The following is an 11,995-nucleotide window of genomic DNA, read 5'->3' as shown; positions in this document are numbered from 1 at the left end:
ATTTTCCTGCATTGCATTTTGAATTCCATGGAATACAATAAAATGCAAGATATAAGAAATAAATGAAGCCGGAAAAACAGCATTTTAGAAACCATCCAGCATTTAGCACAGCGCAATCATTAAGTGGCCAGCCAAGACCCTCTGCAATGTTCAAGGGGTCTGTGGGGGGGGGAGTTTGGGACTCCCTGCTCTAAACTGCCACCCAATTGCTTTTGTTGGGATCTGTTGTTATCTGCTGCTGCTTGAATTCTTGTGCCATCCTGAGGGCTTTATATTTTGAAGTCTTGCATTTAGTGTTTGATGTTTTATTGGTTTAGCTGCTTTTGATTTATTTTGAAAGGAAAGCAGCATGCAAATTATTAAAATGAGAATAAAATACTATTAATAATATAAACTGGTATATTGTTTTGATATTTTTGTATTGTGCTTGACCTCAATCTTTGAATATGTCTTTCAGATTTCTTTGTAAGTTGCTTTGAGTTTTATTCTGGAAAAAAGAGACTAACATATTATTATTAACAATAACAACAACAACTTATCTAGGATTGCAACTATTCTAGTATGATGAGAGTTCCCTTGCTTGCTTGTTTGCTTGCCTCCTTCCTTTTTCCTCTTAAAAGTCGGGGACAGGGAGTCTTCCACATTTTGGGGATGTGCTTCCTTCCACAATAGTCCAATACTTTGACTACCCCAGCCAAAATGTCACAAAAGAGGGAACTCTTTTTCTGCTTGTCCAGAACTCTTGTTACCAGCCTGGGTGTTAAGCAAAGCTGACTGGGGGAGAAAAAAAGCCGCTTTGGTGTTAAAGTCATAAAGTCTGCATGGGTCCGTCTTAAAAGGGAGGGCAGGAGGAACAGAGCCAGCCTCTCCAAGGTGCTAGGCGGCTTTTCCGGCCACGCCCAGGGATGCGAGGATGAAGAGAAGCAGCAGAAGGCCATCGATTCCCCACCACCTTTAATATATATATATATATATATATGTATAAATAATCCAGCCTGTCTTCAGCTGTAAGTGAAACATGCAGGTTCCTTGTGGCTGACAAGAGCAGGAAAGGGAAAACAAAGCAATGTTTATATTAGTAAAATCAGAAATTGATTTTAGGTGATGGTTCTAGGTTGTTTAAAAAACACAACTTCTTCATGCAGCGCATAGCTAACGCCATGGAATTCACTCCCTCAAGAGGCAGCGATGGCCACCATCTTGGAGAGATTTAAAAGACAATTAGACAAATTCAGCTCCATTCCTCCCCTGCAGGGGTGGTGAACAGATTAAGATGGTTTCCCCCCCCCAGGCTAATGGAATCCACTGGATTCCTGAATTCCCTGGGAGAGTTCCCAGTAGATACAGCAGCCCCCCCCAAAAAAGAACCCTGGAGCTGGGCCTGTCTGTACTGCACCAAACTTCAGCAGGCAGGCTTTTGAGCTGCACAAGACATCTTGGCTGCCTGATGAAGAATTCTGTTAAAACTCCACATTTTGCATCATTAAATGTTACAATTTTTGAACACAATTGCTCCTTGTATAGAGTGGCTACAATTGTAAACCGCCCAGAGAGCTTTGGCTATGGGGCGGTATACAAATGCAATAAATAAATGAATAAAATATGTGTTCCAGTCATGACAAAGAGGTAAACTTTCTAGATACCTGAAATGCCTGTGCCCTGGAACACTTGGTCATGGAACTGACCAGAGGGAATGCAACCCTGGAGTAAAGAACCTGGTGCGAGATTAAAATGTTGTCGAACCGACTGGGAGCAGTGGCTATCATGCTATTAAATTAAACATACATGTAAATGGCCAATTGCCAAAAAAATCCAACATAGTCATATTTGACTTCAAAAGAGGAAACTTCCCCAAAATGAGGGGTTTGATAAGAAAGTTGAAAGACAAAGGCAAGAGGGTCAAATCACTCCAAAATGTTTGGGAACTGTTTAGAAACACAATATTAGAAGCTCAAGTGGTGTGTATACTGCAGATCAGGGAAGGGAATGCCAGCATGGTTAATGAGCAGAGTCAAAGATATTGGAGGCAAGAAAGCTTCCTTCAAAAAATGGAAGTCTTGTCTGAATGAGGATAATAAAAAGGAACACAAAGTCTGGCAACAGAAACGCAAAAATACAATTTTTGCTAAAAAGGAATTTGAGGAGCACATTGCTAAAAACGTAAAAACCAACAGCAAAAAATATTTAAATACATTCAAAGCAGGGAGGCAGTTAGACTCTTGGATAACGAGTCAAAGGTATGCTAAAGCAGGATAAGGAGATTGCAGAGAAGCTAAATTAATTCCTTGCATCTCTCTTCGCAGTGGAGGACTTAGGGCAGACCTCTGTGCCTGAACTTACTGTTGAAGGAAGGGAGTGTGAGGAACTGAGCCGAATAGTGATGATGAGAGATGAAGTTCTAGGCTTAATAAACAAAATAAAAACTGACCATTCACCGAGTTTGGAAGGCATCCACTCAAGACTACTCAAAGAACTCAAATGTGACATTGCTGATCTTCTAACAAAAATATGTAAGTTGTCCCTCAGATCTGCCTTCATACCTAAGGACAGGAATGTGGACAATGTAACACCAAAGAGATCCAGGAGTCATCCCGGAAATTACAGGCTGGTTAGTTTAACATCTGTCTTGGGAAAACTGGTAGAAAGTACTGTTAAAGATAAAATAACCAAGCATATAGAAGAACATGCCTTGCTGATGCAGAACCTATTAACCTATTAGAGTGTCAACAAGCATATATTTATTTATTTATTTATTTCTTAAACTTATATACCGCCCGACTAGCAATAGCTGTCTGGGCAGTTAACATAAAATACAATAAAATTACAGAATCTGATACAACAAGCATATAAAAACTACACAATCTAAAACCAAGTTACAAACATTTAACTAAGATTAAAATGCCTCAGAGAAGAGAAAGGTTTTAACTTGGTGCCGAAAAGATGATAGTGTCGGCGCCAAGCATACCTCCTCGGGGAGACTGTTCCACAGTTCGGGGGCCGCCACTGAGAAGGCCCTAGATCTTGTCACCACCCTCCGGGCCTCCCTATGAGTCGGGACCTGGAGGAGGGCCTTCGTAGTAGACCATAGTGTACGAGCCGGTTCGTATCGGGAGAGGCGTTCCGACAGATATCGTGGTCCCGCGCCGTATAAGGCTTTATAGGTTAACACCAACACTTTGAATCTGGCCCGGAAGCGTATTGGAAGCCAGTGCAGGAGAGCCAGCACAGGTGTTATATGCTCAGCTATAGATAGAGGAGATCCAGTTGACAAGGTGTACTTTGACTTTCAAAAAGCTTTTGACAAGGTATCTCACCAAAGATTCCAGAGTAAGGTTAGCAGTCATGGAATAAGAGGAGAGGTCCTCTTGCAGATCAGGAACTGGCAAGGAAACAGAGAGCAGAGAGCAGGAATAAATGGACAGTTCTCTCAGTGGAGGGCTGTAGAAAGTGGAGTCCCCCAAAGATCGGTATTGGGACCTGTGCTTTTAAACTTGTTCACAAAAGATCTAGTTAGGTGGAGCAGTGAGGTGGCCAAGTTTGCTGATGATGCTAAATTGTTCAGGGTTGTTAAAACAAAAATGGATTGCAAAGAGTTCCAAAAGGACCTCTCCAAACTGAGAGAATGTCCACGAAAACAGCAAATTAAATTCAATGTAACCAAGTGTAAAGTTGTGCATATCGGAGCAAAAAAACAATTTCACATATACGCTCATGGAATTGGTGCTGACTGACCAGGAACGAGACCTTGGGGTCGTCCTGGAAAACTTGATGAAGATGTCGACCCAGGGTGTGGCAGCTGTGACAAAGGCAAATTCCACGCTAGGGATCATTAGGAAAAGTATTGAAAATACAACTGCCAATATCATTATGCTGTTATATAAATCCGTGATGTGGCCACATTTGAAATACTGTGTACAGTTCTGGTCACCTCACCTCAAAAAAGGTGAACTGGATGCTGGACTAGATGGGCCGCTGACCCAATCCTACAGGCTCTGCTTGTGTTATATTATCTCTGCTTTTCTGGAGATTGCACATGTGTTTCAGGGATAAAAAGTTTGCAACCACTTTGCTGTCTCCAGCACAGTACAGCAACAAACCACATGAAGTGGTAGGTGGAATATTTTACTTACAGTCGTGTTTAGCCACAAAGAGTACTGAGTGAGTTTAAGAAAAATCACCATCTGCCACCTTAATATCACAGGATTGGGGTGAGGATAAAGTGGGGGAGGTGGAACCCCTTGCATGCTACCATGAGCCCCCTGGAAAAAGAGCAGAATGGCAATGTTATAAAAATCGATAGCTAAGCAAGCTTTTGCTGGTGTCTATGCAGCCTTCCACGTCACACAGAACGCTCTGTCAGAAAGTACAAGGTAACTTGGTGTGGGTCTGTCTTGTCTTTGCACATTTTGAATGCAAGAAGAGGCCCGCAGCAGCAGCTGGATCAGGCCAATGGTGGCCCATCTGGTCCAGCATATACTAATCTCACAGTGGCCAGCCTGACGCCTCAAAGGGAAGCCTGCAAGCAGGCTCTGAGCGCACGAGCAGTGCTCTTCTCCCCCCTTGTGATTCCCAGCAACTGGCGTTAAGAGCCATCGCGGCTAGTGGCCCCATTTTGAGCCTGGTGTGACTTTCCTGCAGCTTCAGCTTTAAGGTCACTGTAGGTTGCTCTTTTGCACCTTATCAAATCTTCATTCTCTTCCCCTGAGGCAAGTTGGTGGAGGCATTAGATAGAAATTGCTTTGTAAAGGGTGATGAATAGCCTCCTAGAGCCAATTAGAAAGGACAAAAGCTGAACATTTAGTAACAGCCTGGAGGAACATCAGCTGAATCTTACACACTTCCAGTTTGGGCAAGGAAGGGTGGGGGAACAGACCTTCCCCACCCCCACCCCAGCTGGAGTGAGCCCCTGTCTGGGAGGGGAGGAAGAAAAGGAGGGCGGCAGAGCAAACGCAGGGAAAACAGGAACGAGAACACTGTCTTGTCCCAGCAGGCATTTCAAGGTAGTGTCTTGTTTCAAGATGATGTTATTGTTTATTTTATGTATGCCCTGTTTTCATGCACACTGCTTAGGAATGCAAATGATTACACAGTATATAAATGTTCTAAATAAATACATAATAACCTTTCCTGGCTTCCCCTTAAAAAAAAAGCTTGCAGAGAAATAATCATTGAAAAAAATTACTGCTGCACCAACCTTAGTTTCCAGGGCCTTCTGGGTAGTCCCTGAACCAACACATTAAAGTAGAGCCACCGCTGTGTAACCTTGGTCAATACATGCAGAGGGCCCAATCCAGATGTTCTCCTGCATTGCAAGGGATTATTATTTGGTAGCCTGCAATTCCTTCCATACATGGCTGATGGAAAGAACTTTCTGTCAGATTGGATCTGAATTTTTATCCAGAGGGCTCCATGCCACTGCAACCTTGTTTTGCCTTCTAGGACAGGTTCCCAAATTGTGGCCCCTGGACCACTGGTGGTTCAAACGCTTCATTCAGGTGGTCCACAATGTGTCTGCATGAAATATTCATATTGATTTCAATTTGTATTTTATCACTTCTTTTATTTCTCACATTGTGTATTTACAGTCTGAATTCTATGGATTGCAAACTGCAATACAGTAAAATACAATATATAAGAAATGGAAGAAGCAACGAAAGTGCAACTAAAACAGCGTCTAGCACACTGCAGTACAATTGCTGCACCAGGGAGAAAAATGATTAAGTGACTCAACCATTTTCAAATGGTTCATGGGGGGTAACATCTGGGAACCACTGACCTATGTGGAAAAACAGGAGTGGGTGGATAATTGCCCGACCAGTGTTTAATTAGTAGCATGTCTTTTGCTCCTGATTATGTTTGCAAACCAAGAAGCCAAGACTAATTTCCCTCGTCTAGTGTGGCATAGCGGATAGTGCTTTACCAGGATTGGGGGAACCCAGGTACAAACCACCACTGAGGCAGGAAGCTCACTTTGTCTCAATCACTCCCAGCCTAAACCTACCTCACAGGCTTGTGTTGAGTATGAAATATGAGGGGGGAGAGAATACTATCATGTCTTTGAGCTGCACAGGGGAACACTGGATAATTATTAATAAATTATTATTAATAATAAATCTAACATTTGAAGCATAAAACCAGTTTCAGGATCCTGTCCTGTTTAGTTAGTATGTTAAATGGCTTGCAGGTGCCAGGAGACCTGTGTTATGAACTGTCGTGTGTGTGTGTGTGTGTGTGTGTGTGTGTTCACTGTTAATAATGTAATTATCACCATCTGTAGTTTTTGCATTTCCTTTCCTTTCCACCTCCCTATTTCCACCCCCCCTTCTAACCAGGTGTATGATGCATGCACACTTGCACCTTGGGATAACACTTGGCGCATCCGATAAAGCAGACTGCACGCCATGAAAGCTGATGCCAGCCTTGGCCAACCTGGGGCCCTCCAGCTGTGTACCACACCTCCCATCAGCCCGAGTGCTGGCGGGGCTAATGCGAGCTGTGGTCCAAGGAACTGGAGGGCTCCAGGTTGGCGAATATTGACTTATACCAGAATAAAATTTGCTAACTTTTTAAGGTTCAACAAGGTTTTTTTTTTGTTTCCAGACAAGTACTGGGTCTCAAATTCCTGTGTCACTGCACACCTGGCATGGAAGCTCTTTCCAAAAATCACAAGAGTGTGTGTGTGTTTTGGCTGGGGGAGGGGTCAGTGGTCTTGCACTGAAAGTACAGCCAGTGTGGTGTAATGGTTAGAGTGTCAGTTTGAGATCTGGGAGACCAGAGTTCAAGTCCCTGCTCAGCCACAAAGCTCACTGGGTGACCTTGGGCCATTCACTGTCTGTCAGCCTAATCTACCTCACAGGGTTGTTGTGAAGACAAAATCCAGAGGGGAGAACTGTGTTTTGTATGACCTCCTTGGAGGAAAGGTGGGATATAAAGGTAACTAAATAAGTAAATAACATTTCCCCTGCTGCTTGTGGCAGGTTCCTTAACCTGAGGGCTCAGAATTAAGCCCCAGCACCTCTCCAGTTTCAAAAGCCATCCTCCGCTTCCACACACAGCAGGTGGGCCTGATCCTTGGGAATGATCCCTTGTTAATGAGGCTCTTAAGCCACTCAGCTAAATGAATATTCAACGCATACAAGTACCCTCCCCCCCACCTTGCTGTCTCCCACTGGCAGCCCTTAGAGACAAAGGGGAGGGGAGGGGAGGGGAAGCAAAGGAAGGCAGGTGTAAATAGGGCAACTTGGAAAACAATTGGGGAGGGGGAAAGAAGATGCAGACCTCCTCCTCTCTCATACAGCCCAGCAGCTGCAAGACTCAGCTGTAGCTCAAGGCAGCACCAAGTTCAGAATCAGATTTCACCTCTGCTACGGCCACACATCTCGAGGGCACCAGGTTGAGGAAAGCAAGCACCACAACTTCAGTTGTCATGTGCAATATGTCGACACCATCTGCCTACATAACAAGGCACTTGTAAGAAGATTATAGAAGCACCCTGAACATTTGGAAGTGCAATGTTGAGGTAGCCTCCCCATTCACAGCTGTCAATGTAGCATCTGACCTGCTAACATTGACCAGCCATCTCTGCCCAGGTGCCCTCCAGATCTTTTAGACTACATCTCCCATCATAGAATCAGACCGTATCTCCCTGTATGAACCTGCCTGGGCCCTGAGATCTTCAGGAGAGGCCCTTCTCTCAGTACCCACCTCCTCTCATATTCGACTGGTGGGGACACGGGATAGGGCCTTCTCGATGGTGGCCCCTAGGCTGTGGAATGCTCTTCCTAGGGATATAAGAATGACCCCCTCCCTGCAGTCCTTCTGGCGTCAAGCAAAGACTTTCCTATTCCAACAAGCTTTTGGTGCTGACGCTTGCTAAAGTTGGGACTGCTGGGAACTGCACTACTAATGCCGAATTTTACTATTTTTAAATTGGTTTTGATTCCTTTTTATCTAGCATATGATTGGTTTTAATATTGGATGTCGTTTAATTTCATTTTAATGTAGATTCTGTATGTTTTATATGTGCTTTTATCTGTAAGCCACCGCAAGTTCCAGTATTGGAAGGATGGTGGGATATAAATAAAGAATAACTAACTAACTAGAATAGTAGGGTTGGAAGGGGCCTATAAGGCCATCACGTCCAACCCCCTGCTCAATGCAGGAATCCAAATTAAAGCATTCCCAACAGATGGCTGTCCAGCTGCCTCTTGAGTGCCTCCAGTGTTGGAGAGCCCGCTACCTCTCTAGGTCATTGGTTCCATTGTCGTATGGCTCTAACAGTTGGGAAGTTTTTCCTGCTGTCCAGTAGAAAACTGGCTTCCTGCAACTTGAGCCCATTATTCCATGTCCTGCACTCTGGGATGATCGAGAAGAGATCCTGGCCCTCCTCTGTGTGACAACCTTTCATGTACTTGAAGAATGCTCTCATATCTCCCCTCAGTCTTCTCTTCTCCAGGCTAAACATGCCCAGTTCTTTCAGTCTCTCCTCAAAGAGCTTTGTTTCCAGTCTCGATCATCCTCGTTGCCCTCCTCTGAACCCATTCCAGTTTGTCTGCATCCTTCTTGAAGTGTGGAGACCAGAACTGGATGCAGTATTCAAGATGAGGCCTAGCCAGTGCTGAATGATCAGCCCCAGCCAGTACAACACGAGTCCTTGGCTTGGGAGAGTAAAGTTTCAGTCCTTGCTCCTCCTGCCAGGCATTCCTCTCTAACTGCCCAAGCACCCCTACAATCTACAGTGTTCCCCTTCCCAATGTTGTGGGGTAGACCACTTTTTATTGTCATTTTACAGATTGCCAGGGATGGGCTGTAGCAAAGACTCATGATGAGACATCAACAGCAGTACTGTAGTGGCAAATTCAGAAGTGCAGGGTCACTTCAAAATAGCCAAAGCCACTTCCCTTCTAAGATTACAAAATAATCTGGCCAGGCTTGCATACTGCTTTCTGCTTCTCTATCCTTGTTAGTGCCTTCTCCCACAACAGACGTTCCTAGGTCCCTAATCAGCATGAAAGGGGAATGTGTTAGCTACTGGGAAGAGTCTTCTCAGTGGCTGACTCACCCTCCTTTCACTCTGACCGGCTCCAATCAGCAGGAAAAGACAAGGAAGCATGTTAGAAGACTCTTCAGTGGCCAACACACTCCCATTTCATGCTGATTGGCTCACAGGATGCTGGAGACATAGGGATCCTGCTCCCCCAAAAAGTGAGGGGTCTAAGACTCCCCCCCCAAGACCCTGGACAACTACAACCGTGAAACAGAGGTAGAAAATGAACTCCTTTGCAGCTGAGACACACTTGACTAGGTCTCACTTACACGATCAATAAAACCGGAGATGATCTATCTCCTAGCATTTGTGAAGAAAAGCCCTGCAAAGGCTTGGTAATTTTTATACATATTTTGAATGAGAATTTTAGGTTATTTTAAATTGGCTTTAAATGTTTGTTTTCACATTGTAGGTGGCTTTGAATCACTTTTGTGAAAAAAGCAACAAATAAACAAACCATTTAGAAGATTAAATATCCATTGCAATCTTCAAATGTGGGCTGATAAATAACAGCTATTGTAGGCTATTCAAACTGACTCAGATTGCTGTCAGGGAACTGCCCCCCCCCAAGCTGCCTTGGGTCACAAGTACCCATTACAGGGCCAAGGAGAGTAGGATAAGCCAAAAAGGAATGTCCCACTTCAAGGTGAGACAAGGAGGAAATGGCTACATGGGGATGACTCATCACAGAACCCAAAGCAGCTCTGCCCCGGGGTTAAAGTTGGGACACAGCTGCCTCCCATAGCCAGTTTCAGGTGGGGGTGGAGAGGACACAGGATCAGTCCCTCTGCCCCAAAGCTGAATCTTTCAGCTAGTACCAGGAACTCTACAAAAAAACAAGTAAAAGTGAGTTTCCTGCAGTTCCTGTCCTTTAAATATGCAACACTAACCCCTAGTGGCTACTCCACACCCCACTCCTAGCAAGAGCACAGAGAGATGCAGGACACAGCCCAACCCAGAAGATAAAGATGCAGTTTGCCAACACAGTCTGGGCTCCCATGTGGAAACCACACCCCATTCCACACACACCCCATCTACATTAATATATCAGGTACTCATCTGGAACCTCCTGGGCAACCTTAAAAAGGTAAAGGTGTCCCTGCACTTGTAGTGCGAGTAGTTTCCAACTGCAATGTTTCCCGTATATATGGGGTGGGATTGCCAGTTCCTTCCCCGGCCTTTCTTTCCCCCCCAGCATAGGCCGGGTACTCATTTTACTGACGGAATCGAACTCCGGCCGTGAGCAAAGCTTCGGCTGTGTTACCACCGCTTACCACTCTGCGCCACCTTGCAGGTGCACAAATGGGCAAATATGCAACTTACACCTTTGTAACCTATTAAGAGTTCTTGGAGAGTGTCAACCAGATTTATTTAACAAAAATTATATACCTCTTGAATGTAAAGAACTGTAAGTGGTTTACAAAAAAGCTTACACATACAGGTGATCCACTGGACATCGCGTACTTGGACTTTCAAAAAGCTTTCGACGAAGTACCTCACTAAAGACTCCCAAGGGAGTTTAGCACTCATGGGATTAAGAGGCGAGGTCCTCTTTTGGATGAGGAACTGGTTAAGTAACAGGAAGGAGAGCAGGAATAAATGGAAGTTCTCCCAGTGGAGGGCTGTAGAAAGTGGTGTCCTCCCAAGGATTGGTATTGGGACCTGTGCTTTTTAACTTGTTCATAAACAACCTAGAATTAGGGGCGAGCAGTGAGGTGGCCAAGTTTGCTGAGGGTACTGAAGTGTTCAGGAACCTCTCTAAACTGAGTGACTGGGCAGTAAAACGGCAAATACAATTCACTGTAAACAAGTGTAAAGTGATGCATGTTGGGGCAAAACATCTTAGTTTAACATGTATGCTCATGGGGTCTGAACCAGCAGTGACCAACCAGGAAAAAGACCTTGGAGTCATAGCGGATAGCTTGATGAAGATGTCAGCCCAGTGTAGGGCAACTGAAAAAGGCAAACTCCATGCTAGGGAACATTTAGGAATTAAAAATAAAACTACCGATATCATGCCATTATACAAAACTATGGTGCAGCTGCATTTGGAATATTGTGCATAATTCTAGTCGCCTCACCTGAAAAAAGAATACTGTAGAGTTGGACGAGGTTCACAAAGGGGCAATCGAAATGCAGCTCCCCTATGAGGAAAGATTACATGTGGGGCTTTTTAGCTCAGAGAAAAGGTAAGAGGAGACATGATAGAGGTGTATACAATTATGCATGGTGTGGGGAGAGCAGAGAAACATTTTTCTTCCTCTCTTGTAACACTAGAACTTGTGGACATCCAATGAAGCTGAACGTTCACGACATACAAAAAGGACTTCTTCACCAAGCAGAGTTAAGCTATAGAACTTGCTCCCATAGGAGGCAGTGATGGCCACCAATTTGGGGGACTTTAACCTTATTTTAACATGCATGCTTAATTCACGGAGGACAATGGCATCAAAAGCTACTAGCCCTGATGGCTCTGCTCTGCTTCCACAGTCGGAGGCAGGATGCTTCTGAAGACCAGTTGCTGGAAACTGCTGGCGGGGGGAGTGCTGTTGCACTCAGGTCCTGCTTGCAGGCTTCCCACAGGGACCTGGTTGGCCACAGGATGCTGGACTCGATGGGCCCCCTTGGCCTGACCAGCAGGCTGTTGTTTGTACAGTAGGGGGCATTTCAGCCATGTAAGAGTCAGAGGCTTCTATAACTGCCCCCACCTCCAAGAAAAACACCTTTCTGTCCTCCAGTGCAGGCAAGCAACAGGCACAGTTGTTTAAGGACACCATCCAGGGAAAAGCAAAAGTACTCTAGGAGGGAGTGAAGCGGGTTAGAGGGAGAGAGGCCTGAGGGTGAACTGCATTCAGCCCCCAGGCCTGGGGTGCCCCACTCATGGTCTACTGAGACCCCCACACACACACCCAGAGCTAGCCATCATAAAACAAACATCCAACGGGTCTT

Source organism: Rhineura floridana, chromosome 11, assembly GCF_030035675.1.
Source record: "Rhineura floridana isolate rRhiFlo1 chromosome 11, rRhiFlo1.hap2, whole genome shotgun sequence".
NCBI lineage: Eukaryota > Metazoa > Chordata > Lepidosauria > Squamata > Rhineuridae > Rhineura > Rhineura floridana.
This window is presented reverse-complemented; position numbering follows the sequence as displayed.